The 19,517-nt window shown below is 40.5% G+C and overlaps 1 long non-coding RNA gene and 1 pseudogene across 1 annotated transcript; both read left to right on the top strand.

Annotated features, from left to right (window-relative positions):
- Gm15193 (predicted gene 15193) lies at positions 520–1,239 on the top strand (annotated as a pseudogene).
- Gm39548 lies at positions 7,866–17,727 on the top strand. The gene is made up of 3 exons (XR_878294.1): positions 7,866–7,988; positions 14,272–14,429; positions 17,697–17,727. It is a non-coding gene; the product is annotated as a predicted gene, 39548 (long non-coding RNA).
- Positions 17,728–19,517: the final 1,790 nt, after the last annotated feature.

The raw sequence follows: 19,517 nt of genomic DNA, 5'->3' as shown, positions 1-19,517 counted from the left end.
AAATTACATTCAGATTCTACACACAACCTCTCCTGTGTGCATCTGTTTGTCATTCATCCACGCTTTGCCCACCCGCGTCTAGAGACCCGTTCCATGCAGACATAGGGACCCAGAGGGTCTGCGGCACTGTCTCTTGTGAGGCTATGCCAGTGCCTGGCAAATACAGACGTGGACGCTCACAGTCAGCTATAAGATGGAACACAGGGCCCCCAATGAAGAAAATAGAGAAAGCACCCAAGGAGCTGAAGGGGTCTACAACCCTATAGGTGGAACAACAATATGAACTAACCAGTACCCCCAGAGCTCATGTCTCTAGCTGCATATGTAGCAGAAGATGGCCTAATCGGCCATCATTGGGAAGAGAGGCCCCTTGGTCTTGCAAACTTTATATGCCCCAGTACAGGGGAATGCCAGGGCCAAGAAGCAGAAGTGGGTGGATAGGGGAGCAGGGCTGGGGGCGGGTATAGGGAACTTTCGGGATAGCATTTGAAATGTATATAAAGAAAACAGCTAATAAAAATGAAAAAAAAGAATATATCAAGAACTCTCAAGAGAGTAGCACCTCAAGATATAGAGCACCCTGTATGTCATATCCCAAAACCTATCAACCACACAGCTGTAGATGACATGGACCATGGAGTTAAGCATGAAAATAATAAGCCTGCAAGAAGTGGCACAATGCTGAGAAGAAATCCTCCTACTTAGATACCACCAAGTTCTCCAGGGTTGAATATTCCTGATAAAACCCAGGAACCTGTCAGACCCTCAAAACTTCCTAAGGACTATATGACTAGTTCTGCAAAGCCAGGAAGTGAAAATAAGACAGCCAGGAAGACTTCTTTATATTACACACACAGTGCAAGGAGTGCTGAAAAGTGGAAGGCAAGAATAGAGTACACTCAAGTGTAGTGGCTGATACCATAGCATCCACTACTGGAGCAATTGCTGATATCCCAACTCCACCATTAGCACCTCCACCAGATGGCATCCCCATGACACCACACCACCTCCTCCATCACCTCCTGCAATGAGTTATGAAAATGAAGCTTTAGTAGTTCAGCATCATGATCCATGTGCAGATGGGGTTCCTGTGGAAAACCCCAGGAACTGTACTGAGAAAGTTGTTACAATATATGAGGTGAATGAAACAACAGAGTACATAGAAGATGGTATAGTAAAACAGAGAATATCGCTCTTGTGAATCTTTATTTCCATTATGTGTGTATGGGTGTATATGGATGATATAAGTGTGTTTTGTCATGTTATAAGTTGAATTTCATGCTTTCAATAATGGAAATGGAAATGGAAAGCCACCAGCCTGATTGGACTCCAAATGTGTTCTCTGCTCAACTCCCTAATTACTTTGATTTCCTCCCATGCAAGGTTCACCATGCACTTAACTCCTGCTAGGTGTTCTGCTTCTCTGCCCAAAAGAAAAAGAAAAAAAATAAAATTGACATGTTTCACAAACAAACTATATTTTTCCCAGAATAGATATTATTAAATATGCTTCAAGCAAAGAACCTAGCTCATCTTGACCTTCATTGGGCTGACTTAAAAGTATTCATTTTCAGAAGAAATAACAAACTTTAAAACTGTCTGAACACAAAAAATGCAAAATTATATCTAAAGTTCAAGTAGGAACCCAAAATTTAACTAAATTTCTCTTTTCTAACATGCCATTTTGAAGCAGGAAACAGACATTGTAGAGTTGTACTGTCGAATATGGTAGCCACTAGTCACATATGGCTATTTAAATTTAAATTCATTAAAGCTAAAAACTCCATTTCATTGTCTCACTAGATACATGACAGTGGTAGTTACATATTCTTTACCATAAAACATTACCATAATTGTACAACGTTCTACTGGGTAGCACTGCTTGTTAAAATACTGGCCAGCAAGTTCCTATGGAAGAAATGGGTCTCCCCATGTGGTGCACATGGGTTGCAGCTGTACCTTTGCTTATTCCAAGAGGAGAAAGCAAAGTCGGATGTCATGAAAGAGGAGTCCTACAGCAAAAGACACAGAATGATATAATAGTAATTCTAAACATTTTTATTGAGCTCTGTGTTTCACTGTGCCCAGTACTTTATAGGCAGTCTATATTTACAGTCCTGGGAAGAACTAACCATTTTTACGAATGGAATAGTTGGGAGCTAAGAAGCGAGGGCGATCTTTAAGAACTGATGAAAGAAGAGGCAGCACATGGATTTGAGGCCAGTTTCTAAGCCTTGTTCTCCTTCAACAGTACTAACCATTCTCAGCTAGGGGTTCAGGTAGAAGATGGAGGGGAGTCAAGAGGTGTTTTGTCATCATCATCTGGACTGATTGGAAACCCAAAAAGACTTTTTATTCCCAGGAGACCTTTCCTAAATAAAGGTCTTTAAAGCCAACCGTTCAATATTCTCCAACACCTTGTTCTCTGATGGTTCCCAGTGTACAGCTCTCAGAAAACCATAGAACTGAGGCCAGAGAGATGTCATGCAAAGGTTGTTCTGGACAGCTTCAGTGAAATTCTACAAATGAGATGTAAACTGGTTAATGGGGACATACCAAAAGCTCTCTGGGTGATTCTCATATGCATACTTTGTTTTATTTTATTAAATATCTATTTATATGTAAGTATGTATATTTCTGTGCATATGCCACATGAGTATAGTGCCCATAGAGTCTAGACAAAGAGGCTTAATTACTTGGAGCCAGAGTTATAAATGGATATGACTCATTAGACGTAGGTGCTGAGGCCAGATTGTTTCTTTTAAGGAGAAGCAAGTGTCCTTAACCACTGAGCCATGTCTCTGGTCTTATCTATTCTATTTTAATTTTTTCATCATATCGTAAAAACCTGGGCAATTAGGTAATAGGTGCATGAAAAATAATTGTTGTGATTGTGATTCTCAATTGTATTACTGAACATTGAATTTTAAACAAAAACTATGTAAATATGAATGATTGGGGTGGGTAAAAGAATTAAAGAATCATACACACAAAGAATATAACCCCCTCAGATCTTGAACATGATTGTTTTACACAATAAATAACATATTAATTGTCTGAGTTTTTAAACCTTAGATCAAATTAGTGAAGCCAGAAATCTGTGGGATATGGACAAACAAAAATGAGACCTACTTAATCATTAGTTAGATTAAAAAAAATCTGTTTTTAGTCTTCATTCAAAACTAGGGAAATGTAGATTTTAGGAATACAGTTCATAAACTGAATGGTAATCATATCAATACAAACTTTAATGAAGAGGAAACAGTAACAAAATGAAGAAACACCTTCTACTAAATTACCAGTGAGTTTAAAAGAGAAAAGAAAAGAAAAGAAAAGAAAAGAAAAGAAAAGAAACAGGCAAATACCACACACAGCACAAATAAATCAGCTCTTGTGCTACCTATTAAAAAAATCTAAAACAAAAAATACACCAAAAGAGAAAATTTAAAGAGAGAATTAAAATATACCAATCAAAGCCTAGTGTCTGAGCTTGATTCCTGGAACGAACCCACACAGTGAAAAGAGAGAAATGACCTCCACACGGGCATGCTGTGGCATGGACTCCCTTCCTGTGCATGCACACACAAATAAACAAATGTAATTAAACTACATCAATTAAAGGTGGCAAAGGAAAGCACTGCGGTGCTATTATTAGACACAGGATTGGAAGCCAAAACATTATCCCGAAAGAATAATTGTCTAACACGGGAGTGGGAAGAGAGGACTTCACAAGCTTTGAACAATGTAAAATATTTGGGGGTATTTTCAGTTTTCAGGAAAGGTCTCAAGTATCCCAGCTGGATTCAAAATAGTTGTATCGGAGACTTGAAGTTCGAAACTTTATGTGCCTCAGTACAGGGGAACGCCAGGACCAAGAAGTGGGAGTGGGTGGGTAGGGGAAATAGGGGACTTTGTGGATAGCATTTGAAATGTAAATGAAGAAAATGCCTAATTTAAAAAAATGAGAACCAAAGTAAAAAAAAAAAAGTTGTATCGGTTAGCCTGACCTTGGGCTCTTCTTGATCTGCCTCCACCTCCAAAACACTAGGATTATAGGCATGTAAAAATTTTAAAAAGCGTTTGAAATGAGAAAAGCTACATGAAGCTAATGACTAAGTAGGCTAAGGACTTTGATCTAATATAATATAAGATTAATATCTTTAATATATGAAGTCTTGGTATAAATCTCTGAGAAAACACTAATACAAAGTACATTCAGAACTCAGGAAACTGGGTCAATGTAACTCAATGAAATTCAGCAGATGAGCAATGAGATCTTCCTTTTCATTAACCGTTTTTGAAATCCCACTAAAAAACATTGGTGGGAAAGCCAAGAGTAGTGATACATGCTTGTCAAGGTCTCAGCACTTGGGAGGCTGAGGAAGAAGGGATGCTGTGAGTTCAAAGTCAACCTACCTATGCTAGTCACTCCAAGACCAATCAGGATATATTATGCAACCCTCTCTCACCCCACCCCCACCAAGAGCACAGAAGAGCAGAGATGAATATGAACAAAATGGGTTAATTGTATGCATGAAATGGCACAAATAAACCCATTATTCTGTACAATTAATGTAGATTGGCAAAAAATGAAGATTAAAAAGGACACCAGTAGAATATAAGTTGGCATAATCTTATGCAAAGATGATTCTGGCACTAGGTCTGTGGAGATTTTTAAATGTTCATTCCTTTTGAAATGATAAGTACTCTTCTGGGAATCAAGCCTACAGAAAGAATCAAGATTTATGAACAAAGATGTTCAAGATAATACTCATTACTATACAGGGAATTTTGAGAAAGCTGGAATATGAAATGATGCTGGAAATTTTAGAGAACCTCAGTATATCCATAAGTCAGAACATTATGAATTATTAAAATTGTATTTGAGAGGTTCTTATTGAAAACCAAGAAATGATATATGGTGTCATGTTAAGTTAAAAACCAAAACACTATGCCAAAAACTGGATGTTAAATTGAATTCTCATCTCAGCTAAATACTTTGTCTTTGAGTAATAGGGTTATCAGGTTCATTGGTTTCTCTCTTTTGGGTCTCCTGTTTCTGAATACTATTCTACATTGGTTTTTGTCCATCTTCTGCATTGTGCACAAGTTACTTTTATAATCAGAAATACCTTTTGAGCAGAAACATGTCACTGCATTATCTTTAAACCTTCATCTAAGGTCTTACTTAACTAGGACTCTAGGGTGATCTTGGGGAAGAGTTGACTTGTTGAATGGATTTGGGAGAGAAGAAGGGTTGGGAGAACCTGGTGAGCCTAGGGCTCCTGTGATAACTGGCCCTTTATCTTCATCCTATGATAGCTCTCAGGCTTCTGGAACCAGGGAGAAAGTCTCCTGGTTTGTGGTCACATGCAGGTCACCTGCATCAAGGTGAGGGAACTGTCCCACTAATATCCACCCAAAGAGGTAGACACTACTTCCCTCTAGCAGGAGAAAAATTAACCCTCCAAAAATTAATTGGAGTGTTGTTAAGGCCCTCTATTCCCTTTTTAAAATTTAGCTGTGTGTGTGTGTGTGTGTGTGTGTGTGTGTGTGTGTGTGTGTGTGTGAGAGAGAGAGAGAGAGAGAGAGAGAGAGAGAGAGAGAGAGAGTATGTGTACATGCCATGCACTGAGGGCTTGCAATGTGTAGAGTTCCTACTTCTAATCTTGATTAACACATCAAGTAAGAAAGAAATCCCTGGCATTGTGGTGTACACCTGTGCCTTATAAACACTTATAACTCCAACCTGGTGATCTGACTTCCTTTTCTGGCCTCCTTGGGGACCTTACTCACAGGTGTGTGCATGTGTGTGTGTGTGTGTGTGTGTGTGTGTGTGTGTGTGTGTGTACGTGCGTGCACATGTGCATGTGCACATGCACACAAACCATTAAAATATAAATATAAACAAATACAATATAAAATCTAAACAAGAATACACATTGATATTAAAAACAATAGTAATAACAGAGCTGGGGGATCTAGCCCAAGGATAGAGAGAGCAGGTTTAACATGCATGAAGCCCTAGGTCTGCTACTGGCTGAAACCACAAACACATGAATATAGATCACACTACTTCAAAAATGGATTTAGGGAGTAGGGGAATGTTGCAGGCTGTTTATCCCAAAAAGCTGCTTAGAAACTGAAGACACAGGATACTACTAAGCAGAATAGCACCCTGGGGCAGAGAGAGGCAGCTCACAGCTGGAGGCTACTAGTGCCAGGATTCTGGTCACTCTGATCTCCATTCTTTGTCTTAGACCCACATTAGTGGCTCCAAGGGCTCATAAGGGGCCTTTGTTTCAGCCACATCTGCAATCCATACCTATCACTCACACCAGCACCTCTGGCATGGAAGCCACTTTACACAATGAAGAAAAGGATGGTGCCATTCTGTTGTCCAAGGCACCAAGGCAAGACAAAGAACCAATGCCTCAAGAAAGAACAATGTGCCTTTAAAACTTTTCATTGGCACACAAAAGTAGAGAATGTAAGTAAGTTTTCTATCACCATTAGGTGGGTTCAACAACTGCTATACATTTCTTAGGAATTCTGGCTTTGTCAAGTCCCTGTCTGTCTTGTCCTGTATCTTTTGCTGCTGTGAAGCAAATCTCTATTTTCATGTCAGTGCCATTTGTTCAGAATGAACCCGAGGAGAGAGAAAAAGAGTGATTTTTCTTGTGTGGCCACAATGCTTATTTTCACAATTAACAAAAATTCATATATATATATATATATATATATATATATTGTTCAGTCCACATTTAAATTTCTAGAGAATTGGGAAAATATGGCTTGGAATAAATTAAAGAAATGTTACTGGAATTTTTGAGGTCAAAGTAACCTGTGGCAGCCCTAAGATCCTAAACTAGACTTCCTGTCCTCAATATACCAATCTGGGTGACAAGCAGAGATTTAGTCACTATGACTATGTTGGAAGGCAGAACAACCAAAAGTGTCCATTAACTCCCCAGATCTGTATCTGTGGTTCTAACATGAGGTTTAGCCTTAAATAGAGGGCAAGAGGTATATATAATTGAATTGTCCTGATTAATGTTTCCCCACCCATTGTTAAATTAGTGTTATCTCTGTTCCAGTCTATTCCTCAAAGTGGTCTGATAGTCAAGACTGTGTGAAATGTCATGGAAAGAAAGGGTCTTCCTTTGGCTGCTTGAGGGCTTTGGCCTTCCCTATTCCCTAACATAAGGTTCCTAGGATCATATTTTTCTCTTTGGAGTCTATTGTTTCACTACACCAATGCATGTGTCTCTCTTTAAAATCTCTTCTCTTCTACCAGGATAGTGATGTAAAGATTATCTTCAGACCCTCAAAGAACATCCTGGTGACCCAGACTGTAATGTGGAGTCCTATTAAGCTACAAAGGGAAAACTGCCCCCCTTATACTTCCATCAGTAAAATAGTAAAAAAGGAAACCTTATTCTGTTTTCACTCTATGCTGCTAATCAGGATGCAGACAGTACTGGAAGGACATTATCTACCCACCTCAAAGGGTTCATGTTGGTCTTCCTGTGAGACAATATGAATAAAACTCCTTGTACATTCTAAAGAGGAACATTACCACAGTGTCCACTTGTCCTCCTTTATATCAAAGGCTCCGGAAAAACAATGATGGAGTTTTGTACATTTGTACATGTGCCAGGAATTGTCCATTAACTTTGTAAATGATCTGGTCACAGTCTGTTGAATTTGGAAGAACTGCCAAGGATGAAACAGCTTTTCCTGCTCAAGTGGAACTAAGGGAAAGTGGCTTGGGACAGAGAGTGACAAATTGGGGAAAGATAAAAATCTCCTACTCCTAACATTTGCTTAGAAGAGCGTTTGCTTTCATCTTATCAAGTCAAGCATTTCCTTGCTTGAGGATGAGGCTTTCCAGTTATAAATCTCATTTCTCAACTTCCGCTACAGCCTGAGCACTCTCCTTGGGACAAGCCACATCTTACTTCAGTTAAGGCTGAGAACTCTATGGAGTAAGTATGAGTATTGTTCTCACCTTTATGTCTCAAAATACTCAGAAGTTAAGGCATAACTCAGCAGGACAACAGAAGCAAGAATTGGGAGAGTCAGAGCTTGAACCCAGTTGTGGCCTATATTGATGACTGTTGTACAGTAATGCCTTGGGATGGAACACTGTATTGTTTAGACATGTCACCATATCTCCTATTATCATCTCCGTGTTTAGCTGTATTTCAACTCGTCCCAGTGTTAGAATCCTTGTCTTTGGAACTGTCCTGTCTCTCCACATAAGGCTGGAAGCTCTACAGTGCTTAGCCTCAACTGATGCTCATTAGCTATATCATAGGGAAGGCAGAGGAGACGTGACATCCAATACAAACCTGAAACCTGAGAGGGGCTCAAAACATAAAACCTCAAAACATGATGAACAGTATTTCGAGGCAATTCTAAACAATCAAAATCAGAACCCAAATAACAGAACTGGAAAATTCATGGTGATCCTATCTTTATTTAAAATGTTAATATTTTGCTCAGTAGGCATTTTTGGTATTTTTTGTTTGTTTGTTTGTTTGTTTGTTTGTTTGAATAGTGCATTAAAATTTGATTTTCTTTATTTTGATAGGAAGGCACTTAAAAACAACAGAAGTGTACGTCTCAAGTTTGTAAGGACCTAGGCACGTCTTGGGGTCCTTGTGCGGGTTGTGTGATGCTTCCTTTAGCATTGCATTCGTTGCCTTACTCTAGGTCTATGGATCACTGAATGAGCAAGTTCATACACCAGCACTGAGGTTTGACTCATGAGATGATAGAGACAAGGATTCAGAGAAGTGGGAAGCTTTACTTGAAGTCATATACCACGATGGGTGTCAAGTCTTGGGGCCTAGACTACATAATTTCTCATTCTCCAAACTTATGGTATTTGAAATGAATGTATGCTATAGGTAAGAAAAAGAAATGGTGACAGAGAAATGCTCGGAAATGACCTCTGGTCCTCTGCAGTACCTGCTCTTAACCACAGAGTTATCTCCTCACCCCCTTCTCCTTTTTTTCATTAATTAATTATTAATTAATTCATTCATTTTACATTCTGATTGCAGCCCTCCCTCTCCTCCTAGTGCCCCCCCCTACATGGCCCCTCCATCATCCCCCCTTCCCTTCTCCCCTGAGAAAGGGGAGGCCCCAACACATCAAGTCACTGCAGAACTAGGCACATCCTTTCTCATTGAGGCCAAACAAGGAGGCTCAGTTAGGGGATTCTTGTTCATTTTTATGTAGAACTCTTAATGATCTATAAAGTGACCCTCAAGACACTGGTAATTAATTATGTATAATGTAATAGCTATTGGATAAACCAACATGAAATGACCATGTATTTTTTGACTGTGTATTTTATTAAAAAGAAAACATAGTTGCCATTTTCAATGAATAATGGAAAAGACATAGCAACACACATTAAGTCAACAAACTTCCAAGTTATGAGAGAGACAGTATTTCTTGAAAATTCTTTGTGAATTTTCATCTGAAACTGGTTCTCTGTTATTTTAAGATGGTTGATAATGAGGTTTACCAAAACCTCTAAAAAGTCTTTCAGAGAACATATCCTGCTATCAATGACTCCTTTATAAACCTGACAGTCACTGAACATGAATCAGTGTTATGTTCTGAGAGCCATGAGCAGCACATTCAGATGATGAAATCCTAATCCCCACAGTTATGGTATTTGGAGTTGGAGCCTTTGAGAAGTGACTAGGTCCTGACCACAGAGTCCTCATGGTTGGATTATGCCCTTATAAGAGAGAACCCTAAAGAGACCTCACCTCATACGAGGAAACAGAAAAACGGTATCATATATAAACCGGGGAGCAGATTTCACCAGACACTTCATGTTTCAACACATTGATCTTGGATTTCTAAGCCTTTGTAATTGTGAGAAATAAATTCTGTTAATAATTCACTTAGTCTGTGGTGCTTTCCTATAGTAACCTGAAAAGACTAAGGCAATCAAAATGTCTGTTATTATTAATATCAAGGTATTACTTTAATGATCCATAAAATGACACTCAACACATTGGTAATTACTTATGTATTACATTAGCTATAGGAGAAACCTACATGAAATGATCGTGTATTTTATTTTAAAAAAGCATAATTCCTATTTTCAATGAATATTGGAAAAGACACAACAACACACATTAAATCAGCAGACTTCAAAGTTATAAGCAAGGTGATATCTCTTGAAAATTCTTAAAATAGAAAGATGCAGAGTTAGAACTCTACTTTCAGGTGAGTGTTGGAGAAGGTCTTCACATAGATCCTTACAGGGATCAAGGTAGGCTTCTCAGGGGAAACCAGGGGCACACTGGTTTGGTGGTGTGCTGCCTGAAAGGCTCAGTAGATAGCTCTTTCCTACCTGAAAGCTGAATCACTAAAGAATTATGACCAGGAAGATGGCATAGAGATCAAAATGTTATCTTTACTCTGATCCAGTTGATATCAGAAACTGCAACTTATACTTGTTAACAAGTGGGGTTTCCTGATGATGAACTCTTAAATTGGGTTGTCAGCATCCTCGGACCAGGGAAGACTTTGCCCACTGTAGGGGCAGAGTTTGCCTCTGCAGCAGTGGAAGAGAATGGTGGCTCTGGGGAAAGCTCGAATCCAGAAATGATAGATTAAACAATACGTGGTTGCATAACACTGTGTGGTAAGAGCAGTGTGATATAAATGTGTGTGCACATATAAATGGACCTTTACCCCTGGATGTTCAACATCTGAAATACCTAATCAGAAATCCCCATATCAGAGATGTTTAAGAACTACAGCATCCTTTTTTTTCCCATTTTTTATTAGGTATTTAGCTCATTTACATTTCCAATGCTATACCAAAAGTCCCCCATACCCACCCACCCCCACTCCCCTACCCACCCACTCCCCCTTTTTGGCCCTGGCGTTCCCCTGTACTGGGGAATATAAAGTTTGCAAGTCCAATGGGCCTCTCTTTGCAGTGATGGCCGACTAGGCCATCTTTTGATACATATACAGCTAGAGACAAGAGCTCTGGGGTACTGCTTAGTTCATATTGTTGTTCCACCTATAGGGTTGCAGTTCCCTTTAGTTCCTTGGGTGCTTTCTCTAGTTCCTCCATTGGGGGCCCTGTGGTCCATTCAATAGCTGACTGTGAGCATCCACTTCTGTGTTTGCTAGGCCCTGGCATAGTCTCACAAGAGACAGCTATATCTGGGTCCTTTCAGCAAAATCTTGCTAGTGTATGCAATGGTGTCAGCGTTTGGAAGCTGATCATGGGATGGATCTCTGGATATGGCAATCACTAGATGGTCCATCCTTTCGTCACACTTCCAAATTTTGTCTCTGTAACTCCTTCAATGGGTGTTTTGTTTCCTATTCTAAGAAGGGGCAAAGTGTCCACACTTTGGTCTTTGTTCTCTTGAGTTTAATGTGTTTAGCAAATTGTAGCTTATATATTGGGTATCCTAAGTTTCTGGGCTAATATCCACTTATCAGTGAGTACATATTGTGAGAGTTCCTTTGTGATTGGGTTACCTCACTCAGGATGATGCCCTCCAGGTCCATCCATTTGGCTAGGAATTTCATAAATTCATTCTTTTTAATAGCTGAGTAGTACTCCATTGTGTAAATGTACCACATTTTCTGTATCCATTCCTCTGTTGAGGGGCATCTGGGTTCTTTCCAGCTTCTGGCTATTATAAATAAGGCTGCTATGAACATAGTGGAGCATGTGTCCTTCTTACCGGTTGGGGCATCTTCTGGATATATGCCCAGAAGAGGTATTGCTGGATCTTCTGGTAGTACTATGACCAATTTTCTGAGGAACCGCCAGACTGATTTCCAGGGTGGTTGTACAAGCTTGCAATCCCACCAACAATGGAGGAGTGTTCCTCTTTCTCCACATCCTCGCCAGCATCTGCTGTCACCTGAATTTTTCATCTTAGCCATTCTGACTGGTGTGAGGTGGAATCTCAGGGTTGTTTTGATTTGCATTTCCCTGATGATTAAGGATGTTGAACATTTTTTCAGGTGCTTCTCTGCCATTCGGTATTCCTCGGGTGAGAAATCTTTGTTCAGTTCTGAGCCCCATTTTTAATGGGGTTATTTGAATTTATGGAGTCTACCTTCTTGAGTTCTTTATATATATTGGATATTAGTCCCCTGTCCGATTTGGGATAGGTAAAGATCCTTTCCCAATCTGTTGGTGGTCTTTTTGTCTTATTGACGGTGTCTTTTGCCTTGCAGAAGCTTTGCAATTTTATGAGGTCCCATTTATCGATTCTCGATCTTACAGCACAAGCCATTGCTGTTCTATTCAGGAATTTCCCCCCTGTACCCATTTCTTCCAGGCTTTTCCCTACTTTCTCCTCTATAAGTTTCAGTGTCTCTGGTTTTATGTGGAGATCCTTAATCCACTTAGATTTGACCTTAGTACAAGGAGATAGTAATGGATCAATTCGCAATCTTCTACATGATAACAGCCAGTCATGCCAGCAGCATTTGTTGAAAATGCTGTCTTTTTTCCACTAGATGGTTTTAGCTCCCTTGTCAAAGATCAAGTGACCATAGGTGTGTGGGTTCATCTCTGGGTCTTCAATTAATCATCAGGGAAATGCAAATCAAAACAACCCTGAGGTTCCACCTCACACCAATCAGAATGGCTAAGATTAAAAATTAAGGTGACAGCAGATGTGGAGAAAGAGGAACACTCCTCCATTGTTGGTGGGAGTGCAAGCTTGTACAACCACTCTGGAAATCAGTCTGGCGGTTCCTCAGAAAATTGGGCATAGTACTACCAGAGGATCCCACAATACCTCTCCTGGGCATATATCCAGAAGATGTTCCAACTGGTAGTAAGGACACATGCTCCATTATGTTCATGGCAGCCTTATTTATAATAGCCAGAAGCTGGAAAGAACCCAGATGGCCCTCAACAGAGGAATGGATACAGAAAATGTCGTACATTTACACAATGGAGTACTACTCAGCTATTAAAAAGAATGAAAGTAGGTTTGTTTTTCTCAACTCCATCTCCACTAACCAAGTAAGTAATGTTTCCCCAGGTCAAATGTGAGGAGAGAAGAAGCAATGGGTTCTGATGGGCCATTTTATTTAAACCCTGTTCTGAGCAAAGAATAAATATGATCAGGATTTTTTCCCATGAAAGTGGTCAATGTTTTCCATGATTTATGTCATGAAAGGAAGGAAAGGGAGGAAATTTCTGGGTTTCTTTTTTCATTAAAAAAAAGTTAAAGTAAGAAAATTCAAATGCTTTGCTTGCTGATAAATTTGCCAAATACAGATTTGCTCTAGCTTGTAAACCTATATGACCATTTGATGAGTCAGATGTGTGTCTATTTTCAGCCCTTTATTCTAAAGCAATTTAACAACCATAGATGTTCACAAGGAAAAACGGAGACAACAACGTTTGCTTTTACAGGACGTTAGAAATCAAAATCTCCCAGTAGGGAAATAAAATTTGTTCATTCTAGTATCAAATATAATGCAAAAGATATTTCCCCAAATTATACTGTGGGTGTGAACACTTTCACATAGCCTTTCTCCCCAAATGGTTTTTCAGGGTGGCTGCCAAAACTGGCCCAGATGTTTTGCATCAGTCTTCCCTCATGGCATCTTTGCCTCAGCTGGCCAGCCTTCTGGGTTTGCTCTAGCTGAGATTTCCTAAACTCCATACATCCAAGACTAAAGGCATATCTTAGTCCTTAGAATGTTATCCCACCTTGGCAAGCTCTGGCTTGCTGGTAACCATAGCTATTAAAAAAAAAAAAAAACTTTTAAAGAATTCTTGTGTAATGATCAGATTACCATTTTTTCTTTGAAGTCTGTCTCACATTGACATTTTGGATCTCATTCAACAAACCTCAGATTCACTTTGTGCTCAACTATTGGGCTGCATAGCCAAGTGGGCTATTAAATTTTTGCTTTGAGTTGGGTTAGTGGAAAGTGGAAGGTTTATTCTCATCCATACATCTTTGGAGAAAGATACTTCTATCAATCAGCACTTTCTTCCTTACCCAGCAACTATTTTTCTATTGAGTGCTTAAATAATGAAGCATGGTAGCATAAACCACTGCTTCTAAAATACTAATGTGCATATGAATTCCCTCAACATTTTCTTCGATGGGGTGGATTCTACACTTTTAATGAGTTTGCACATGATGCTGACCTATAAGGTCCTTGAAGTCACTCTGTTGGTTGACTATGACAGACACTCAATTATTCTTCTTGACTTTTTCTTTTCTTTTCTAGGTTTGGGACACAGCTGCTTCTCAGCTCACGATCTCTTTGTCTGTCTGTCTCAGGGAAAATTCACTAATTTCTCTTTGGCTAAATCAGTTTGAATCAAGTAAATAGCACTGGAGGCACTTCAGATCGATGAGCCTGTTGCTAGCTTCTAATGACTTGTAGTAAGTAGTGGAAATTGGATGGGCATTTTTAGCAACTGCCTTTTCTCTTTAAAATGTCAGCACATTAGCTGTGGTTTATTTACTTCATTTGAAATGACCTGCACTGCTCAGGAAACACTCTACGAGCTACTTGAAGATAATTAATCACATTGAATTAGTGATTGGTTTTTAAAAGCCTTCCTAATGCCGGGACTTTCTCAAGGACATCGTCCATCATTGGTTTTTATCAACTTCTCACTTGTATTTATCTCTCACTAAGTTAGCTTCCAAAAAGCTTCCCACATCCATTGACTCAAATCAAAATTGCAAGTAGCAGCGTGGAAGCACCAGGGCTTTTAAAGATTGTTTCAGCATCTTTGAGAAGCAAACTTGCTCTGAGACAGGGAGGGGGACATCAGCAGGCAGAGGACTAGCTAGCACCAGGCTAGAAGCCTCTCCTTGTCACTGGGAGAACTGTGGGAGAACTGTATGTAGCACAACAAGGGGCCTTTGAGGGGATCTTCCTTGTCACTTGAGAATGTGGGGTTTTGGAGAGGTATTAAGAGACCCCATTGAATCTTCTCCCTCACCCTCACCCTCACCCTTGCCTCCCCCCTCTCTCCAAGTGTGTGTGCGTGTGCGTGTGCGTGTGCGTGTGCGTGTGTGTGTGTGTGTGTGTGTGTGTGTGTGTGTGTGTGTGAGATCATGGGTACACATATGTGCATATGCATACGGAGGTCAGAAGTTAACTTCAGATGTCATGCCCCAGGTGTCATCTACTTTATTTTTGCAGACGGGCTCTCTTGTTGGCTTACAACTTGCTGAATGGACTAGGCTGGCTGGCCAGCCAAACCGTGGGATCTATCTTTGCTTCCCCAGCACTGGGATTACAATACATTCCACTGTGTCTGTCTAACATGAGTTCTAGGGGTTGAATTCTGGGATTTGTGCTTATGCAGAAAGAACTTTACCAACAGAGTCACCACCCCAAACCCTGAGTTAAGTGCATTTGCCAGGATTTTGTCAATCCCCACAATGGAACTAGTGCAATTTCACAGTGTCTGTCTGTCTAGATTGTTCCAGTGTGAGCATGCCTTGACCCTTCTAGGTCCTTAGTTCTGTTTTGTTACTTTAATAAGTTAGAGATATGTGTAGGTGACTGCCTGTGATTATAATTTCTTGGTTGAAAATTTCTATTACTTTTATGAGAAGGCAGTGACTGGCTCATGGAGGTTCAATGTTTATTCTTTCCAGTATCCATATTGACCCTCACTCTTCACTGTGGTGGTATTATAGGCTAGACCTTTGAAGAAGTAATGAATTCAAGAGAACTTTCTTTCTTAGTGGATCCATTCTCTTACAACAATGATTTTGAGGAGTTTAGGTCTTTTGCTTTTTTGTCCTTTTGCCATGTGAAATCACAATATTTGTCTTCCGTGAAGGACACAGCAACAAGTTGACATTTTGGAAGAAGAGAGCGACTAGGCCCATGATAGACTCAGCCTGCTGACACCTTGATCTTGGATTCCTAACCTCAAGAACTGTGAAAAATACATACGCATTTATAAATAACTCCGCAAGGGTCCTTGTTAGAGTCACACACATGGAGCCAGACTATCTTTCGCTGTGTTGCCCTAGATTGAAATGACACAGGAATGGCACCATCCCTGAAATTGTTTGATTACTAGCTATTTGATCTTAATTTGAGGCCACTTGAGTTACTTTCCCTTAGTTTCCTCATCTGAAAAAAAATGTGTATGAGTGTGTGTTTCTGTGTCTGTGTGTGTTGTGTCTGTGACTGTTGTATCTGTGTGTGTTTACTTTGTTTGGGGGGGTTGTACGTTTGGGGTTTTTTTTGAGAGAGAGAGAGAAAGAATCCAGTTGGTGGGTGAGGAGGTAGGGGGAGGGGGGGATCTGGACAGAGTTAGGGAAGAAAAAAGTATGATCAGCAGATATTGCGTGAATGTTTTTTAAAAATTGGAAATTACTACTGACAGAAAAAAAAGTCATTGGATAAAAAATGTTATCTCCCCCATAGGGAATACATTACATGACACATAGGAACTAGCAATAAAGTTATCTGTTATTTTAACAACATTCATAATGAGTAATTGCTAAGTACTTGTGATGGTTTGTATATTCTTGGACCAGGGAGTGGCACCATCTGGAGGTGTGGCCTTGATGGAATAGGTGTGACCTGGTTGGTATAGGTGTGTCACTGTGGGTGTGGGTTTAAAACTCTCACCCCAGTTGCCTGGAAGTCAGTCTTCCACTAGCAGCTTTTGGATGAAGACGTAGAACCCTTAGCTCTGCCTGAGCCACATGACAGCCTGGATGCTGCCATGCTCCCACCTTGATGATAATGGACTGAACCTCTGAACTTGTAAGCTAGCCCCAATTAAATGTTGTTTTTTATAAGACTTGCCTTGGTCATGGTGTAAAACCCTGACTAATACAGAAGTTGGTACTGGAAGTGGGGTATTGCAGTGATATGCCTGACCATGCTTTTATTTGAAAGAATGTGGATTTTGGGACTTTGGATTTGGAAAGCAGTAGAATGCTTTAAATGGGGCTTAATGGGTCATCCAAGTACGCATATGGAAGACTTTGTTGGTGGGAGTAATTTGAACTGTGTTGACCTGGCCCAAGAGATTTCAAAGGAGAAGAATTTCAGAATGTGGCATTAAGACTGTTTTTGTGGTATTTTGGTGAAGAATGTGGCTACTTTTTGCCCTTGTCTGAAAAGTCTGCCTGAGGCTAAGGTGAAGAGACTCAGATTAATTGCATTGTCAAAGGAAGTTTCAAAAAAGCCCAGCAGAGACTTTGTTCTCTGGTTAAGTCTTATAAAGAGAAGTTTGAACAAGCATAGCAAGCTTAGAAAGGAAAAATATAAAATACATGGTTCGAGTATTAAAGGAGTACCAGGGAGTGGAATGGAGCAAAATCTTGTGTTCTAGGAGATAACAGATTAAGGGAGTGGAACCTTTGGGCAAGATCCTACCCAGCTAAATTTAAATCCAGGCATGGTGGTACACATCTTTTTTTTTTTTTTTTTTTGGTCCATTTACTGTTTATTTATTTTTTAATATTTTTATTACGTATTTTCCTCAATTACATTTCCAATGCTATCCCAAAAGTCCCCCATACCCTCCCCCCCACTTCCCTACCCACCCATTCCCATTTTTTTGACCCTGGCGTTCCCCTGTACTGGGGCATATAAAGTTTGTGTGTCCAATGGGCCTCTCTTTCCAGTGATGGCCAACTAGTGGTACGCATCTTTAATCCCAGGAGACTGGCATGCTGATCTCTGCATTCAAGGCCAATCTACAGAGCAAGATCCAGAATAGCCAAGCTTAGGCAGTGAAGGATTTGGAAAACAGAAAGCCAGTGACAATGTAATAGTACAAGCGGGTCATGTTCTAATTCCTGCCAGCAGCAGAACTCGGCAGCTTCAGCCATGTGGCTCTGGCTCTAGAGTTAAGAATGGAAGGAACTACTGAGACAATTGATGCTGGTTAGCTGGAACTAAGAAATTAGCAGTGATTATGAAGAGACCAGCATCACTGAGGTGAAATCTTCTGGGAAGTGTTTTCTGGGAGCACAAAGAAGCTGTGTTCCAGAGATAGCCAAGGTTGTACCTTGTGCTGCAGCTGAACTTGGTAATGTGTAAGAATCACCCAGGTGGTACTGGTTTTGAAGGCATGAAGGTGTCATGAAGAACAGCTGAGGCTTGGCACTGTGAGAGGTCATGGAAGGTCATTGGAGAAGGTATAGCCTCGGCTGTAGTTGATGGCCCAGGACTGAAGGGGTCATGCAAAGGATTTGAGGCTTGGCACCCTGAAGAGAGCCTATGAGAGGCTATTGGTGAAGCCTAGTTGGAGTGGAACACCCCAGTGTATTGGAGATGTCAGTACCATGGGATGATCACCAAGAACAGCAGCAGTAGTGGAGTGGATCAACCTGAGCTTAGAGTGCTACAGAGGGCAGAGCTAGAGAAGTGATGCCAGCCCTTAGGAGGAGTCCAAAAGATCAAGTGGAATCCCAGACACTGAAGCAAGAAGCTGTAACATTGAAATTGCCTTGGAGACTCAAAGATGTTAAAGATGCCAGAGCCATGGGGTACATGCTGAGGAAAGCTGCTAACAGGGAGTGGAACCAGCCCAGGAGAAAGCAGTTTGTTACAGTCAACAAAGATGAAAAAAGAATGGAGATCTGAAGACTGCTTTGACATCAGCCATGGAGATGCAGAGTTTGGAGTTTGCCCAGCTGGTTTCCTGCCTTGCTTTGGGGATTGCAGTTAATTAGTTGAGTGAATCTCAGAAGAGACCTTGAACTTTGGACTTTTAACATTGTTGCAACTGCTATAGACTATGAGGACTTTGAAAGTTGGACTAACCGCATTTGCATTATGCTATGTTTAAGTATGGCCCCCACATAGACTCATGTTTTTGAACAAGTCTATGAGGGCCAGGGAGTGGAATGTGATGGTTTGTATATTCTTGGACCAGGGAGTGGCACCATCTGGAGGTGTGGCCTTGATAGGATAGGTGTGACCTGGTTGGAATAGGTGTGTCACTGTGGGTGTGGGCTTAAAACTCTCACCCCAGTTGCCTGGAAGTCAGTCTTCCACTAGCAGCCTTTGGATGAAGACATAGACCTCTCAGCTTTGCCTGAGCCATGACAGCCTGGATGCTGCCATGCTCCCATCTTGATGATAATTAACTGAACCTCTGAACCTGTAAGCTATCCCCAATTAAATGTTTTCTTTTATAAGACTTGCCTTGGTCATGGTATCTGTTCACAGCAGTAAAACCCTGACTAATACAGTACTCAACTTGGACCATTTCAATATAATCTACTGTGGTAGTTACTTTCAATTACCAACCTTACTGGATTCAGAATCACCTAAGAGACTCCACTCTGATCCTGTCTGTGAGAGTGTTTCTAGAGGAGCTTACCAGAAGAGGAAAGACCCACCCCAAATATGGATGTTCCCAAACCATGAGCTAGGGTCCTCTACTACTTTCTCTCTCTCTCTCTCTCTCTCTCTCTCTCTCTCTCTCTCTCTCTCTCTCTCTCTCTCCTAACTGTAGCTAAACTGAAATCAGC

This window comes from Mus musculus, chromosome X (genome assembly GCF_000001635.26).
Source record: "Mus musculus strain C57BL/6J chromosome X, GRCm38.p6 C57BL/6J".
Lineage (NCBI taxonomy): Eukaryota > Metazoa > Chordata > Mammalia > Rodentia > Muridae > Mus > Mus musculus.
The sequence above is the reverse complement of the archived record's forward strand: the minus strand, read 5'-3'. Positions and strand labels throughout refer to the sequence as shown.